Source organism: Oncorhynchus tshawytscha, linkage group LG05, assembly GCF_018296145.1.
Source record: "Oncorhynchus tshawytscha isolate Ot180627B linkage group LG05, Otsh_v2.0, whole genome shotgun sequence".
Taxonomy (NCBI): domain Eukaryota; kingdom Metazoa; phylum Chordata; class Actinopteri; order Salmoniformes; family Salmonidae; genus Oncorhynchus; species Oncorhynchus tshawytscha.
The window spans coordinates 20248683-20268108 of NC_056433.1; the positions used below are offsets into that span (position 1 = coordinate 20248683).

General features: G+C 43.1%; 1 pseudogene; it reads left to right on the forward strand.

Moving 5' to 3' along the window:
• Window positions 1-19426, forward strand: part of LOC112250122 — a 38806-nt pseudogene that overhangs the window by 4037 nt on the left and 15343 nt on the right.

Below are 19426 nucleotides of genomic sequence, written 5' to 3' on the forward strand. Positions count from 1 at the left end.
TGTTTTAACAGATTACAGGAGCTAGTTAGCTAAAGGTAGCTAGCTAGCTAGTAATAAAAGACTGAATGCTATGGCCTGGTCACTCGTGAGTTAACTATCCTTACTCCAAATGCTATGTAGCTAGCTAACGTTAGCTGGTTAGTCTCATTTAGGTTGTCCTGCTCAGACTTCACTTCTTAAATCTATTAGAGGGGTTTGCCTGCTTCACAGAAAGCTTGCAGTCCGAGAACATCAATGTGCAAACTGCACGAAGCCCCACGCTAAATTTGACAAAGGAAGCTAATCAAAACGGTTTCTACTTTTCTGTATTTACCTCAAGGTCAGGTAACTTCTTTGGAATGCAGTCGGTCACTGGGACTGATTATGCTGTCGAGCTCGAGACAAGTAGCAAGGAACATGACAACGACCTCTTGCTGTCACCTGCACATGATCCATCGACTGATATAGTTGCTGCTGAGGAAAGTCACTTGCATTGCAATGTGAAGGAGCTCATCGCCCCTGGTAAGAAATATATATATAACCTATTATCATCACAGAAATGCGCTAAATGAGTGGAACCTGGCCTCTTTGATTCCAAAGTTTGAGGGTGGGGCGTGACAGCTTTTCATTGACTCTGTGTAAAACAGCACTTTCGTCTTCCACATTGTAATTTGGAACAGCGATTGAGGAAGTCGACAAAACCATTCCATTGTTTCTGCAACTACATCCCCCTAACAAGCAATGTTTACAATGTCTTCTACCCTCTTGTGGCTTTGAGACTCTATTGACTCTTGTCAAGGAGGGAAATTTAAGTAGTCCAACCTCAATGGAAAATGGAAATAATTAACCTCACTAGCTACTTGCTGTTTATTATCTATGCATAGTCACTTTACCCCTACCTAATGTACAAATTGCCTCGACTAACCTGCACCCTGCATATTGATTCGGTACTGGTACCCCCTTTATATAGCCTCATTATTGTTACTTTTTTGTTGTAAATTTTCTTAACTGCGTTGTTGGTTAAGGGCTTGTAAGTAAGCATTTCACGGTAAGGTGAAACACCTGTTGTATTCGGCCCATGTGACAAATTTAAAATGAGATTTGAAAAAGATAACTATTATTAGAGAATTGTGAGAACATTCTCTTCTCACTGTAACATCAAAGGTTAAGTGCATTCCATAGTCATTGGATGACATGCTGCACAAACAGATAGAGCCCCCTTATTTTTTAATATATTTTTTAATCGAAGTACATTATATTGTTATGTACTGTCTTGGTGGGGGCCAGTTCCATGGCTTAATATCAGAAGTTCTAGGATCATCACTCTCACACTGCATCACAAGAAACTGTTTGCATTCTTGTTGTTGTCAAAGCACCACAATGGATGGGGTAGAGTCACCACAGCAGGTTGGTGGCACCTTAATTGGGAAGAATGGGCTTGTGTTAATGACTGGAGTGGAATGGTATCAAACACATGGTTTCCAGATGTTTGAATCCATTTACTCCGTACTGGACAGTATTATGAGCCGTTCTCCCCTCCGCATCCTCCTGTGAGTCACACACATAATCCATTCAGTCAGACCATACATTTTACTATGAGCAGTTTTTTTCTGTTGCTCAACTACTTTCAAGGAATAGCTTGTGTTCACTAGCTTCAAATATTCATGACATTCACCCAGAGTCTTGACGCACTTTTGTTGGAAATTATGTCTGCGATATTAGGAGGATCCATCTTAGCCATTTGCATGCTGTCATCATCTCCCCCTTGTTCCTCAGAAAATGAAATAGTGAAGAGGATCAAGAAGAGACCCCAAAAGCCACGTGGAAGGAAACAGAAGTCCAAGTCATCAGAATGCTCTGACAATCTCATGTCAGAACTTCCATTCGCAGCTACAGCAATATGGAACAACCTTGGCTGTAAACAGTTTATGCCATTTTATTTATGCATGTATATCTAGGTTAACTTAAATTAACATCTCCAGACTAATATAACATGGTTGTAACATACCTTTTTATAGAGAGGATGAGTTCAGTAGTTACCATGACAGGGCTCTATGCTGGTGGCACCAACTCTGTAAGTCTATAATGACTGGTTATTTGTAGTAGTTGCCAATTGATGCAAGGACCTTCCTTGTACCGCAGCTGCCCTTGAATTCAAATTTCCTCCAGCTGCCTAGTGGCGATAAATAATGCATTGTTGACTTGACTGGCGGTTGGTTTTACAGGAGGGCAGTCAAATCCAACTACAGAATAGCAGAATCACACATTTGTCTCCTGTAAAACACTAATCATATCATTGTGCTACATTTCCCCTAGTTACCAAGCCAGAGGCCAATTTGAAGAAGAAGCGAAAGAGGGGTAGGTAGGTGTTTGGTTAGAGAGTGAGGAGGATGCAGAGAGACAGAAAACACAAGGCCCAAACTACTTTGTTTCAATACCCATCACAAATTGTAAAGTACAATTTTATGAATTTGTTTTTTTGTTTGTTGAAAAGTAAATGTTATATTTTTATTTTGCGGTATTTCTTAAACGTTTCTCCACATGAGCTCACTGATAATTGGAATAAATTACTGCTTGTTTCACTTTAAATGTGATCACAAGGCAACTGCAGGAACTGGATGGCCAGAGAGTGAATGGCATGCTCTACTTGTGCAGATCAGTGCAGGCCCTGGTGATGCAGAGGGACTCCAGACTCACTCGGGCTCTGGTGCCTGTAGCCAGTCTCCACATCACGCTGCTGGTGACCCACTTGGCCAGTCAAGAGGAAGTAAACTTGTGAGTATCTGCAGCTGATCTCACTTATTTCAACCAAACAGCCACCCTCTGTTTATAGATGGCAGAAGCTATATTCTGTCTGTTTCTTTATCCTACACATTTGCAGAGAGAATACTGATTTAAAATATAATTTGTCCATAGGTGAAAACATTCAGTGCAGTGTGGTATTTTCTGAAAACATACAGTAAAACACAATGTAGGTAACCACTTCCACTTTCTTGAACCTCCATAGCCACAAAATATATAGTCCTAAAACTGTATCTCCCTATGACTAACACATGGCTACATGTCTGACTGTGTACACATTCCAGGAAATGTATATTTGCATCACTAAATACTGCAGGGGTAAATGTATGTATTAGCCTGACTGGCCGGTGTGTGACCGTGGTGGAAAGAGGATGAAGTAGAGAGAGAGCGAGGGATGGAGGGGATTAATGCTGTGCTCTGCTGACTGCAGGGCAGTGTGTGCAGTGGCCCAGATGAAGGCATCACTGCAGGACCTGCTGCGGGGGCGAGAGCTCATCCTGCCCTTCCACAGCATCGGACACTTCAGGAAGGTGGTGTTTTGTAGAGTTGGCCCAGGGAGAGAACCTTGTCAAACTGGTCCAGATCGCAGGTGGGTGCTACTGCTAGTCGGCTGCTGCTCCCCCACCCAACCCCCCTCTCCTTACTCTCTTGCTTCCCATTCTCCTCCACCTGCTTTCATCCCGTGTGCGGAGTCTTTGCAGTCACTCACCGTGCCTATCTAGCTGTATATTGATGTGAGTTGGGCTGCCAATTTTAGAATAAATCTGTATATGAGCATTGTTTTTAGCCATTTTAAATGGTATGCTTTCATAAATGAATATTTAAGCTGCAATATCAATTATTTATACAGCACATTTCAGACATGGAATGCAACGCAATGTGAGTCACGGGGGGGGGGAGAATAATCGAATTAACAATGAAAATAACTTAAATATTTACTACATAAAAGGATAAACTAAAAAATAACAATTAAAAACTGAATGACTAAATAGCAGCCTAAGGAAAAGCGATGCTAAAAAGGTGTGTTTCAGTCCTGCTTTACTCAGTAATTTGTTGGAACACCTTTGGCAGCGATTACAGCCTTGAGTCTTCTTGGGTAAGAAGCTACAAGCTTGGCACACCTCTATATGGGAAGTTTCTCACATGCTTCTCTGCAGATCCTCTCAAGCTCTTGTCAGGTTGGATGGGGAGCGTCGCTGCACAGCTATTTTCAGGTCTCTCCAGAGATGTTTGATCTGGTTCAAGTCCGGGCTCTGGCTGGGCCACTCAAGGACATTCAGAGACTTGTCCCAAAGCTGTGTGCTTAGGATCATTGTCCTGTTGGAAGGTGATCCTTCGCCCCAGTTTGAGAACCTGCTCCAGAGTGCCCAGGACTTCATCAAGGATCTCTCTGTACTTTACTCCGTTCATTTTCCCCCTGATGCTGACTAGTCTCCCAGTCTCTGCCGCTGAAAACATCCTCACAGCATGATGCTGCCACCACCACTCTTCACCGTAGGAATGGTGCCAGGTTTCCTCCAGATGTGACGCTTGGCATTCAGGCTAAAGTGTTCAATCTTGGTTTCATCAGACCAGAGAATCTTGTTTGTCATGGTCTGAGTCCTTTAGGTGTGTTTTGGCAAGCTCCAAGCGGGCTGCCACTCTACCGTAAAGGCCTGATTGGTGGAGTGCTGCAGAGATTGTGGAAGGTTCTCCCATCTCCACATAGGAACACTGGAGCTCTGTCAGTGACCATTGGGTTCTTGGTCACCTCCCTGACCAAGGCCCTTCTCCCCCGATTGCTCAATTTGGCTGGGAGGCCAGCTCGAGGAAGAGTCTTGGTGGTTCCAAACTTCTTCCATTTAAGAATGATGGAGGCCTCTGTGTTCTTGGACCTTCAATGCTGCAGACTTTTCTTGGTACCCTTTCCCAGATCTGTGCCTCGACACAATCCTGTCTCGGCGCTCTACAGACTTCCTTCAACTTCATAGCTTGGTTTTTGGCATTGTTTTTTATGCTGGGCATTCACAGGCAACAATATATAATTCACAAGTGGCACACGAGTGATAGGTTAATATTGTCACCCTTCAGACTATTCTTGATTTAATCCATGGTGTGCCACTTGTGCATGTCAGAGCAATATAGCAATTAAACACTGGAATGGTAGATGTGCAGAAGATGAATGTGCAAGTAGAGATATTGGGGTGCAAAGGAGCAAGATAAATAAATAAATACTGTATGGGGATGAGGTAGGTAGATAGATGGGCTATGTGCAGTGATCTGTGAGATGCTCTGACAGCTGGTGCTTAAAGCTAGTGAGGGAGATATGAATTCCGAGGTACATATTTAAGATATTGGACTAACTGTCCATTTTATTTTTCATCAGCCAACAAGATGAGTAGGCCTAACGAACAGCAAAAACACTAGCCTATGTCAGTCTACTATCTCTCATAGTACAAAAGTTGACATTCTGTGCGAGAAATAAATATTCCGAACATAGTCTGGGTCAGTTGTGGGATGCGCCAGATCCCAAATTTAATACCACTAGCATCAACCTTTTTTACACAATGTATGCATAAGGTAGCTTAAAAAGTTGATAGCCTAATAGTGCATTTCTTCACAAGCCAGCTATGCGCTCATTGTAGTAGGCTATAAGCGCAAATGTTCCATTAGCAGAAGTGACCGCAAATGTAATTATGCATGTAATACTTTTATTATAAAGGTGCATTTTTATGGTGACAATGATCTTCCCCAAACTTTAAAACGCGCTCGCTGCTTATGTATGTATGCCGAACTGTCTCGTAGCCCGTAATAAGAAGAGAGAAAACGTTGAGATAACGGCATAACAAAATATATTTATTAAACTTAACTATATGATTAACTGTGTGTGTGTATATAGATGGTGTTGAGAGGTGCCATAACAAATGAACACAGAAGCCCCAAATTGCCACAGCTAAAAACAAGTGTGTCTGCGTGGAGAGAATCTCTTCAATGTATGGGGAAAGGCGTATTTATTTATACCCGGAACACACCTGAGCCCAGGGGTGTCCCATGTTGCTGATGACCCTCCCGGCTCCGCCCACCGACCGACATCCTGTACGAGCAGACAGTGGGAGGGTTGTCACAGGCTCAACACCCCTTGTAAAGCGGATTAAGGTGCTTAATTTTAAGAAGGTATGTTCTCTAGTTGTGATCCAAACCATATCAAGACTATGGGCTAGGCTACATGAGGTGTGCGCGTATGATTCGAAAAAGTAATTTAAAAAAAATATAAGGCATTGTTTTTTATGCTGGGCGTCATTCACAGGCGACAATTTGCACGTTTGGTTGGCTGCTCATGACCATCAGAGCTTGGAGAAGCCTACTTACCGTGACTTAACTGGCGGTCACTTGTCTTCACTTGCCTTCGTGACTGGGAGTAATACGGTCACCACAACAGCTCTAGTCATAGATTAGTTATTGTCATTGAAAGCAAGTCTAAGAAGCGGTAGATCTGTTCAATGGGCACTTTTTCTGCTTCTATGTTTTTAGTTTTTGCATCTTTCAGTTTTGTGCACCGGCTAAAAATACAATTATTTGTAGTTATGGAAAATATATTTCACACAATGTTTGTCTACACTATACTTGTTTGTTTTGTCACAATCTGAAATTCGGCTTACTTCCAATTTTAGCAACCACAAAATGGTGGAGCTATTTCTGCATTCTAGTGCATCTTAAATGTTTTGCTTTTTTTTCTTGCATAATCGAAATCTGATATCTTTATTATTTTGTACTTTTTAGATATTGCAAGCTTTTTTCAATGAGGCTGTGCTTTTTTAGATGGAGAAAGCTTCCCTAAAATAGACACTAACAGATTATCAGCTGCTGTCTTTTACTGGCCATTTGTGTTCTTCCACTAACCCCTATACCCCCTGCCCTCTCCTCCTATTGATTATCTCCTTGTCTTACACCACTCTGGCTTAAAGTTGCTCTCTCCCTCGTGGTCCTGAACTACAAATAGATCTGCTGTTGTTTTTCCCATCACCCTCGCTCTGTCTCTGGTCATTTGCGCCAGGTCTTGTGAGGAAAACGTTTGAGGAGAAATGCATCTCGTCTGGTGACCGCAAAGCCTTCAAGCCTCACCTTACCTTCATGAAGCTGTCCAAAACTCCTCCTCTACACAGTCAGGTGAGCCTCCTCACTCCTGCTGGAACGATATGCATAGAGAAAAAAACACAGCTGTGTGGAGATCTAGTGCAGCTTCACTATCCCTTCTTACTGGCAACCTTTTCTGCCTTTGAGGGGTACCTTATTTGGTTGTGTAGGTACGATTGTTAGAGAATTCAAAGCCAAGTGTGTGTATTTATTCTGTCTTTCATATCAATTTATGCAATTTACCCTGCAAGACCAAAGTCCTTATGATAATGTCATTGATTATAATAATGTGTAGATTATCATGAAATATGTCTGCACATTCAGTGATTTAGGAATGAAAATCAGTAGTTGTAATAATACAATATACCTGACAGTTTTTTATAAAGGTAACCTTTATTTAGCTAGGCAAGTCAGTTAAGAACAAATTCATATTTACAATGACGGCCAAACTGGCACGACGCTGGGCCAATTGTGCGCCGCCCTATGGTACTCCAATCACGGTTGGATGTGATAGTCTGGATATGCTTTGATAGTGTAAGCCATTTATAAACTTAACAGTATCTTTATACTAAGTCACTGTCCCATGGCAGGAAGAAGGCCCTTTGATCATATTGTGAACCATGATATTCACTCAGGTTGAGTGAATTTGTAGCACCGGTCCACTGTGTGACATGTTTACTGTCCTGGCTGAGTGAATGATGGTTATGGCAGTCTATGTACAGTGGTCTGGCAAGGGGAGGAGGGATGAGGAGCATTTGACCTGGAGGGGGGTAGTAGGAGGGGAAGATGGACACTCCCTGCTTTATCGGTTTGTTGGCAGTGGATGACCTATTTCCTGCTGGTGTTATCGTTCCCACCAGACAACAGGCAGCCTAGAGAATACTTTGTTACTGTGTGGGGTCAGGGTGGATGGGTGTGTTCTGAAACATCCATATCTGGTCAGATGTGACATTGTGCACATCCCCATGTCTGTCTGTGTTGTCTCCCAGGGTTTAAAGAAGCTGTACTCTGACTACGCTCGTCACCACTTTGGAAACGAGAGGGTGTTCAGACTGGTCCTCTGCTCAATGGTGAAGAAAAAGACCCCAGATGGATTCTACCACCGAGGTCAGTTTCGGTGAGTAGAACCATGAGGCAGACTTGAAAAAATTGTAACTGAAAATCTCATCTGCTGTCCGCATTGACATAATTTAGAATTCAAAGAGATGAACACAACGTTTTTTGCTTCATACCTACTGTACCACTTCAATATCACATGAATTATGCACACAACTTTATTTACTCCAAAACTTGGGAGGTAAACTAAACCTGAGGAAAGTCTAAATATCATAATACAGACTAATAGTGAGTACAGTTGGGATTTTCTTACTGGGATTTAATATTTATCCTAGAAACATTTCCAGAACCAGTTCATATAATGTGATGTAGCAAGGGATGTTATTGTTTTTTTAGCCTAGATTTTATTTTCAAACTGCCCCTTGATGTTACTGAACGGAATTCTTGCGGGTTGCTTTGTTTTTATTTTGACCAGCAGAGGGAGTTTATCATCTTTTTTTAGGTGATTGTCTGTGAGGGTGGTGCTTTTCCTCTACATCATCTGGTCAACTCTTTACCCAGGGACTAACATTAGGAGGTTTAAGATGCTTGTTGTTCAGACCTGCCTTGATATTCCTCAGAGGTTTGTTCTGACAATCAATAGATGCTCATAATCAAGACAGAATTGGTGGGGATTGTGTTTTGTGGCTTTTAGTACTTGTTTTTTGTTTGAATTCCCTGCTTGCTTTCTTTGGATTTATAAATTATTTGAGGATGATGTTCTTCTCTGGGAACAAGTGTCCTTGTCAGCCGTTCACTTCGTGTTCTATTTTGACTGAGTAAACCACAGAACAGACCTTTTTTCGAATTAGCCTAATTGTTTAAAAACCCAGGAATGTTTATGTTTGGCCTCCAACTTCTGGAGATTTTAGTTTTTGCTCTTAAAGCCACTTAAAAACAAGCTTGGCAAAAGTCGAATGCACCCACGGTGAGAGAAATAGTCTGTGTGAGATCAGCTAAAGGCTTGGAATTCATTAGCCAGTACACACAGCTGATGAGGGAAGAAGGGCAGCCTAATTCATGTGCACTGACTGTCTCCACTGTGCGCTCCTCTGGCTGTGTTTGTTAAGTCTGCTTTTTAAGACGATCAGGAACAAGTTAATTTTGCTTCAGATTGCTGTCTAACAGCCTGTGAAATTGGTGGTACTTGGAATAGACTTGTTCTGCATATCAAATATGTACCATCCCACTGGGCACAGACGTCAATTCAATGTCTATTCCATGTTGGTTCAACGTCATTTTATTGGAAAGACGTGGATTCAACCAGTGTGTGTGCTCAGTGTGATGTATGTAGGGTCGGCAACAAAACTTTAAAATACGGTTTGGCTATAGCCTAGACCTTGTTCATCTGTAATTAGTCCACAGAGCTGTTGGTTGGTCTACATGACTAACATGGAAATGTCTAAAAGCATCCAGTTGAGAGCAACATGGCTCCAATAGAAATGCCATATTAATTTGCCTGGTACTCCGGGTTGGTCTGGAAGGACTCCAACTGGATCAGGAAACTGTCAGCGGCGGACAGGCTATAAATTGGAAGGGTGTTGATTTAGGAGGATGTGTTTGTTATACATGACAGAAATAGAGCTCAGCTCCATGGCCAATTTCTCATTTGAAAACAACCTGTAAACACACACAATTAAAATATGACTGATATTACGATGAAGATAGAATTGGGATTGGTGTGCACATACACACTGGTGTGAGTTGATTAGTCCATATATAGTATATTATTCTCTTGTCTCCGTCAGCTGTCACTTGGACTCATGAAGGCTATGACTGGGTAGCAGTGTCAGCTAGGCAAGCTCTCCAGGACTTTCCCACTAGATGTGTGTAGTTGGCAGGTCGGGGATCTCACCCCAACCCTCTGATCTCTACTAGCTGCTCCCAGCACTGACCTAGGTCCTGTGGGGACTGTGGGCCACTGAGCTGGCCTTGTGATGGGATGGCCCCACTCCCCTGACTGAGTCAGACTGGTGTTACAGACAGGACGCAGCACACTGAGGGTTCCCTCTCTCTCACCTCACACAAGCAGCCAGCTGTGAAACCCATGTCAAGGAGCTGACATCACAGTTCTGAAACACTGTTGCCGTACTCACCCTCTAAGGTTGGGGCAAGAGGTTAACCCATGTATGTGTGAGACTTAGATTTGATAGTGTTACTATGTTGTGAATATGACTCTGTTTTGTGCGAACCGCCAAGGATGCTGCAGGCTGGTTCCTCTCATATTATGGATTATACGCTATTCATTATTCACTCTGCTGTCTGAGAAACTGCTATGTATTGATTAGGAAATTGATTTTAGGGTGGCTGAATGTCATGTTGTTTTTAGTTGAATATGGGGGGGGTCGCACTCTCAATTTCGGTTGAAGGATTTACAATCACGCCTGACAAGGCCAATGAAATCGGCCTCTCGCTGGAAGCCCCACCTTCCACAGGTGATAAGCGTGAGGCTCGGGTTCATTCCTTCAACTCAGGAACGATTCACGCCACTAAAACAATTGCAAAACAAGACGGTCTTAGGTTGCACCAACTAAACTGTCCCATAGTGGTAGAGCCTATTCACCCCCTGGATGTTGTGTGCTGACGGTTGTACACTGAAGGTTATCCTTGTTCTAATAAGTTTTCTAATCACAATTAGTTATTCAATTTGCTGGTGCAATGAGTAAGATGGCTACGAAAACGACAGAGACGATGATGGTTAAGCTGGCTCTGGGTCGAGATCATTCTCCCAGTCGTGCAGTTATAGCATTTCTCTGGAAGATACTTACTCGCGATTTACAGAATGTGTAGTTACCAACGCTTCCTGCATCTCAGTCCCAGCCAAGGTCCTGGATGCTGTTACCTCGACTGAGACTGAGATGCAGGAAGCGGAGCTGGGTTGAGTGGTGGGAGCAAATGTCTTGTCTGCCTAGAGTATGTGGTGGCTGCCTGCACCCAACCGGCTCCTGTGCGCTCAGTCACCAGTTACGGGAGGCTGGTGGGTACCCCCCGCCACCTGTCTGCCTCGTCCTAGCACCGCTTGCCTCTTCCTAGACTTGTTGATAAAGCGATCTGGTCCAAAGTGGAGTTTTGAGACCAGGCTAGCTAAACAAGCACTGCATAGCATGCTAGCCAGGTTCCTGCCTCCCTATGATGAAGTTTCTGGGGTAGCTCTTTTGTTTGGTATACGTAGCGGTAACTCGCTTAGTTATTCTAAACGGACCTTTCTGCGGTCAGAGGCTAGCTAGCCTAACTTATGCTAAAAAGCGTTCTGGGTAACGTTGGCTAGCATGCTTAACTTCTGACGAATCACTTACTAGCTTTCCCCTGGTGTTATGGCAACACAATTCATATTTTTAGTTCCTGGAGTTGGAGGGAATGAAGAAAACAACAGGGTTTACATGCAGCCCCCGATCACATGGCTGGGGTAATTCCCGGAGCGAGGGGCCTCCACAAAAATACTGCTCCTACGTTTGGCAAATGGGGTACTACATCAGCCATTTCCAGAGCCCGCTGTGCCTTCAAGTTTCCGATCATGCAGGCTATACAGTCTCACGAAATCACAACGTATGTTGGACGCTTGGGCATCCATGTTTAATGCTGCCTCAGTTACTCTGCGTTCCATGTTGTTCACAGGGTTCAAGGGGTATATTAGTCTCCCCAGGGTGAGCGTGACAATTTGGGTCAGTGTCCACAAGGGTGCCCCCCTCCCCATAGGTGGCTTGTTACTAGGATTTTTAAAATGTTTATTTCACCTTTTATTTAACCAGGTAGGCCAGTTGAACAAGTTTTCATTTACAACTGCGACCTGGCCAAGATAAAGCAAAGTAGTGTGACAAAAACAGCAACACAGAGTTACGTTGCACATAAACAAATGTACAGTCAATAACACAATAGAAAAATCTATGTTTAGTGCGCGCAAATGTAGAATAGTAGGGAGGTAAGGCAATAAATGGGCCATAGAGGTGAAAATAATTACATTTTAGCATAGCTGATTCCTGCCTGTAGCTCACTAGTCGTTATGAGCTCTCTAGTGATACAGGCCATGGGCTCTATAGGCGATTTTAATTGTTGGGAGCAGAATTGAAGGAATGAGCAGGGTTAGACACGACCACCCTATTATCCCAAACGCAGTCTCTGTGCCTTGTATGAGCACCCAAATGAGCTAGCTGTCTGTCTCTAGCTTAAAGGAAAAGTCCACCAAAAATCTTTTGGTATTCGTTTCACTAGTCCATTATTGACAGCCCGCTTCTCCTTCACCCAAATCTAGACAGCTGATGTTCTGAAAGAGCTAAAAAAATCTGGATCCCTACAAATCAGCCGGGCTAGACAATCTGGACCCTCTTTCTAAAATTATCCGCCGCAATGTCGTCTGCAAATTTTATAATTGAGTTGGATGTGTGCATGGCCACGCGGTCGTGGGTGAGCAGGGAGTACAGGAGAGGGCTGAGCATACACCCTTGTGGGGCCACAGTGTTGAGGATCAGCGACATGGAGATGTTGTTTTCTACCTGCACCACCTGGGGGCAGCCTGTCAAAGTTCAGGACCCAGTTGCACAGGGTGGGGTTGAGACCCAGGGCCTCCAGCTTGATGAGCTTGGAGGGTACTATGGTGTTGAATGCTAAGCTGTAGTCAATAAACAGCTTTCTTACATGGGTATTCCTTTTGTCCAGATGGGATAGGGCACTGTGTTGGCGATTGCGTAGTCTGAACATGTTGGGGCGGTATGCAAACTGAAGTGGGTCTAGGGCGGCTGGTAAGGTAAGGTGGAGGTAATATGATCCTTGACTAGTCTCTTTAAGCACTATATGATGACAGAAGTGAGTGCTACATAGTCATTTAGTTCATTTATCTTTGCCTTCTTGGGTACAGGAACAATGGTAGCCATCTTGAAGCATGTGGGGACAGCAGACTGGGATAGGGAGAGATTGAATATGTCCGTAAACGCACCAGCCAGCTGGTCTGTGCATGCTTTGAGGACGTGGCTCGGGATGCGTCTGAGCCTTGCGAGGGTTAACACGTTTAAATGTTTTTCTCACATTGGCCATGGAGAAGGGGGGGGGGGTGGTCGAAGTCCTTGTTAGCGGGCTGCGACGGTGGCAATGTATTATCCTCAAAGCGGGCAAAGAAGGTGTTTAGTTTGTCTGGTAGCATGACGTCGATGTCCCTGGCGTAGCTGGATTCCTTTTTGTAGTCCGTGATTTCCTGTAGACCCTGCTGCATACGTCTCGTATCTGAGCCGTTGAATTGCGACTCCACCATGTCCCTGTACTGGCATTTTGCTTGTTTGATTTCCTTGTGGAGGGAATAACTACACTGTTTATATTCAGACATATTCCCAGACTTCTTTCCATGGTTAAATGTGGTGGATCGCGCTTTCAGTTTTGCGCAAATGCCACCATCCATCAACAGTTTCTGGTTAGGGTAGGTTTTAATAGTCAGTGGGTACAATATCTCCAATGTACTTCTTTATAAACGCACTCACTGAGTCGGCGTATAGGTCGATGTTGTTCTCAGAGGCTGGCAGGAACATATTCCAGTCCGCATGATCTAAACAATCTTGCGGACCAGTGCTGAAAGGTTCTCGTCACTGGTACATCCTGTTTGAGTTTTTGCCTAAAAGACAGAAGGAGAAAGATGGCGTCGTGGTTGGATTTGACGAACAGAGGGTTGGGGAGGGCTTTGTATGCATCACGGAAGTTAGAGTAGAAGTGGTCGAGGGTGTTGCGCATGCGTGTAGCGCAATCAATATGCTTGAATTTCGGTAGACTCATATTTGCTTTGTTAAAATCCCCAGCGACAATAAATGCAGCCTCAGGATGCATAGTTTCCAGTTTGCATGTAGTCCAGTGATGTTCCTTGATGGCCTTCTTGGTATCTGGGGAATGTACACAGCTGCGACTATAACTGACGAGAATTATCTTGGTAGGTAGAATTGCCGGCACTTGATTGTAATTCTAGATTGGGTGAGCAGAAGGCCTTGAGTTCTTTTATGTTATGATTACACAATGAGTCGTTAATCATAAAGCATACACAACCGCCAGGCCTTTTCCCAGAGAGATGTTTATCTCTGTCGGTACGATGCATGGAGGTGTCTGAACCGATTCCGACAACATATCCCGAGAGAGCCATGTTTCCGTGAAACAGTATGTTACAATCTGACTCTCTGGAAGGCAACCCTTGCTCAAATGTCATCTACCTTGTCAAGAGACAGGGCATTGGCTAGTAGTATACTCGTGCACACCGCTCCTGTCTACGGGGCGTGGCCAGGTGGCCGCTTCGTCTGCCCCTTCTGCGGCTTCGTTGTTTTGGATCGCCTACTGGAATTACCTCCGTTGTCCTGGGTGGTGGTCCACACAGAGGTCTCCGGCTTCGGGAAAGTCGTATCCCTGGTCATATTGTCGGTAAGTTGAAGTTGCTCTCATATCCAGTAGTTCTTCCCGGCTGTATGTAATAAGACTTAAGATTTCCTGGGGTAACAATGTAAGAAATTATACATTTAAAAAAATAATAATAATAATGATATTACTGCGTAGTTTCCTAAGAACTCGAAGCGACCATCACTATCGGTGCCATACCATCCACCTGACAGGTGTGGAAAGCTGACTAAACGGCATGCTCATTACACAGGTGTACCTTTTGCTGGAGACAAAAGGCCACTGTAAAATGTGCAGTTTTGTTAACACAATGCCATGGATGTCCACCAGAGCTGTTCCCAGATAATTAAATCTTAATTTCTCTGCCATATGCCACCTCCAACGTCGTTTTAGGTAATTTGGCAGTATGTCCAACCGGCCTCAACCGCAGATCACATGTAACCAGCCCAGGACCTCCACATCCGGCTTCTTCACCTGCAGACAGCTGATCAAGCTGTGGGTTTGCACAACCAAAGAATTTCTGCAAAACTGTCAAACTGTCTCAGGGAAGCTCATCTGTTTTACTCGTCGTCCTCACCAGGGTCTTGACCTGACTGCAGTTTGGCGTCGTAACCGACTTCAGTTGTCAAATGCTCACCTTCGATGACCACTGGCACGCTGGAGAACTGTATTCTTCGCGGATGACCCCCGGTTTCAACTGGAACGGGCAGATTTGGGCGAGCAGTTTGCTGATGTCAATGTTGTTAACAGAGTGCCCCATGGTGGCGGTGTAGTTATGGTATGGGCAGGCATAAGCTACGAACAATGAACACCATTGCATTTTATTGATGGCTATTTGAATGCGCAGCGATACCGTGACGAGATCCCAAGGTCCATTGTCGTTCCATTTATCCGCCTCCATCACATGTCACAAGGCTATGTATGCAATTCCTGTAAGCTGAAAATATCCCAATTCTCCCATGGCCTGCCTACTCACCAGATATGTTACCCATTAAGCACGTTTGGGATTCTCTGGATCGACATGTACGACAGCGCGTTCCAGTTCCTGCCAATATACAGCAACTTTGCACAGCCATTGAAGAGGAGTGGGGCAACATTCCACAGGCCACAATCAATAGCTTGAGCAACTCTATGCGAAGGAGATGTGTTGTGTCGCATGAGGCAAATGGTGGCCCACCAGATACTGTGTTTTTTTTTTTAAGGTATCTGATCAACAAATGCATATCTGTATTCCCAGTCATGTGAAATCCATAGATTAGGGCCTCAATTTATTTCAATTGACTGCTTTCCTTTTATGAATTCAAACTTAATACTATCTTTGAAATTGTTGCATTTAATTTTTTTCAGTATATTATATACTATTGATTCCACTACCCACTTTATTAATTTAACGTACTGTATTGTTGAGGGAGCTTGCGCATAAGCATTTTGCTGCACCTTTTACACCTGCTGTAAACTGTGACGAATACATTTGATTTTGTCAGCGGACTAGCGGTAGGTAGTGTGGGTGAATGTGGCGAGAGGAGCGTGCTACTGGTAACTTATTTTTTTAAATGTATTATTAATTATTATAATCTGGTTGGTTCGAGCCCTGAATTTTATAATAGCAATAAGGCATCTCAGGGGTTTGTGGTATATAGCACGGCTAAGGGCTGTATCCAGGACCAGCCCTTAGCCATAGTATAATGGCCATTTACCACAAACCCCTGAGATGCCTTATTGCTTAAATGTACTGCATTACTGAGGGAGCTAGCACACAGGGCAAAATGCTTATCTTTTACACCTACATTTCGTCAGCAGACTAGCAGAAGGTAGTGTAGGTGAATTTGGCGAGAGGTGTGCTACTGGTGGGTTCTTGAAAAATAGGGGTAGGGTTGTAGAGAATCGTAAGACCATGAATGTAATAAGAAATCTTAGGTGCTGGCTTAAGGCCAGTAGCAACCACTACAGAATGTCTGGTCAGAACAGGGATGAGGCGAACAAGGATAAGGAGTTTAATGGAAGATGTCCACATTCACACACATCTGACCACTCATGGTTCAGTTAACTGAGACTCATGTCCAGTGAGAACTTGAAGTCGACCGATTATGATTTTTCAACGTCAATACCATTTATTGGAGGACCAAAATTAGCCGATGATGATTAATCTGCTTTTTTAATATTTTGTAATAATGACAATTACAACAATACTGGATGAACAGTGAACACTTTTATTTTAACTTAATATAATACATGAATAAAATATATTTTGTGTCAAATAAATAATGAAACGATACTCAATTTGGTTTAAATAATGCAAAAACAGTGTTGAAGAAAGTAAAAGTGCAATATGTGCCATGTAAAAAAAAGCGACCGTTTAAGTTCCTTGCTCAGTACATATGAAAGCTGGTTCTTCAATATTCCCAGTTAAGAAGTTATAGGTTGTAGTTATTATATGAATTATGACACGTTGACTTTCTCTCTATACCATTTTATATTTCATATACCTTTGACTATTGGATGTTCTAATAGGCACTTTAGTATTGCCAGCCTAATCTCGGGAGTTGATAGCTTGAAGTCATAAACAGCCATGCTTGAAGCACAGCGCTAAGAGCTGCTGGCAAACGCAGTAAAGTTTGAATTAATGCTTATGAGCCTGCTGCTGCCTACCACCGCTCAGTCTGACTCCTTTATCAAATCATAGGCTTAATTATAATATAATAAACACAGAAATATGAGCCTTTGGTCATTCATATGGTCAAATCCAGAAACTATCATTTCAGAAACAAAACGTTTTATTCATTCAGTGAAATACGGAACCGTTCCGTATTTTATCAAAGTCTAAATATTGCTGTTACATTGCACAACCTACAATGTTATGTCATAATTATGTAAAATTCACGTTTCTGACTACAAAGCGTGCTGGGGCCATAGACTAACAAACTGAAATCCCGGGAATCAAGGCTGCTGACAGGCTGAACTGAGATGTGGTGGTGATTATTTTGTGTGATATTGACAAATAAGACACTAACAAAAGTGGGGGTCCTCTGAATGGGAGACTAAGCTGCCTGATTAGAACTAACCAGAAGGCATGGCTAAAATCAGCTGACTGAAGCTGGCCATTTTTAACAGTCCTAAAGATAGGCTGTTTCCCCCTCTGCTGCAGAACACATAAACTAGGATTTTGTGAGCTGGACATTGCTGTAGCACGGGGGTGGTGTAGAATAACAGTGTTGTTTTTGTAAATGTAGGAGGATCTCCAGTTAGGGGTGCACATGCTCAATTCCTCCAGGCCTCATTGGTAAAAGAGAGCGAATAGCATTTGAGCTGTCCTGCTGAACTATGTCTAGGAAATACAGGATGGTTTCATCGCATGCAATAGGCCTATTGGACAGTCCTCTTGCTCAAGTTGGAGGCATCATTACATTTAAAATGAGCACTGTGTATGTATTGATATATTGTGGTAATATTTATTAATTGTGCTGTCTAAATCCTTTGCCTGGCATTTCAGACAGATTTGACTATCCACTGTAAGTTGATATTTATATAGGCTCAAGTGTGTTTTAATGATAATGGCATCGACTTTGAGTGGGTGAAAGTGTGTGTGGTATTTAGGCTTGGCCAGCTGATAATGTACCTTGGATGTTTGTCTTGGGTAGCTACTAGAAACGTCTATCTTGTGTAGTGAGTAAGCCATGATGGCACAGCGATGAATAACACTAGTCATATTCAGAAAGGTGATAGGAAGGGCCCTGTTATCTTTAGTGTGCATCTGCTTATGTGTGCCTTCAGAAAGTATTAAAAACCCTTGACGTATTCCACATTCTGTTGTGTTCTAGCCCAAATTCAAGATTGACATTTGACAAGGTGAAAACCATGTTTTTGCCGTTTTTGCAAATTGATTGAAAAAGAAATACAGAAATATCTCATTTACATAAGTATTCACACCTGAGTCATTACTTTGTAAAATCACCTTTGGCAGTGATTTACAGCTGAGTGTTTTTCTGGGTAAGTCTCTAAGAGATTTCCACACCTGGATTGTGCAAAATTTTCCCATTCTTTTCAAAATTATTCAAACTCTGTCACATTGGTTGTTGATTGCTAGACCACCATTTTCAGGTCTTGCGATTTAGATTTTCAAGCATATTTAAGTCAAAACTAACTTGGCCACTCAGTATCATCACATTATATTTGTCACATCCCCTAACCAGAAACTGGGGATGGATGGCGGCATTCGCACAAAACTGAAAGCGCGAACCACCGCATTTAATCATGGAAAGAGGACATTCACTGTCGTCTTGGTAAGCAACCAGTGTAGAGTTGGCCTTGTGTTTTAGGTTGTTGTCCTGCTGAAATGTGAATTAATCTCCTAGTGGAAAGCAGACTGAACCAGGTTTTCATCTCGGAATTTGCCTATGCTTAGCTCCATTCTGTTTTTTTTGGGCAGTAGAATGGCCCGTACTGAAGAGCTCAGTGACTTTCAACATGGCACCGTCATAAGATGCCACTTTTCCAACAAATCAGTTTGTCAAATTTGTGCCCTGTTAGAGCTGCCCCGATCAACTGTAAGTGCTGTTATTGTGAAGTGGAAATGTCTAGGAGCAACAATGGTTCAGCCGCGAAGTGGTAGGCCACACAAGCTCACAGAACGGGACCGCCAAATGCTGAAGCAAAGTCCGCACAAGAACTGTTCGTCAGGAGCTTCATGAAATGGGTTTCCATGGCATAGCACCGTTCACCATTCCCAATGCCAAGCGTCAGATGGAGTGGTGTAAAGCTCGCCACCATTGGACTCTGGAGCACATTTCACCATCTGGCATCAGGACAGAATCTGTATTTCGTGTCTTGCTCAACACCCCAAATGCAAAGCATTTGCTTTGTTGACAGAATTTTATAGAATATCTTTCACTGAAAGGCTTTTGAGTATGTATCTATTGATGTTTTGTATGTACAATTTTAAGAGCTGCTGCCATGATTTTGGCTTGTCATATCTTCCCAATACGTTTGAAATATACACTGATCAAAAAAATAAAGGGAACACTTAAACAACACAATGTAACTCTAAGTCAATCACACTTCTGTGAAATCAAACTGTCCACTT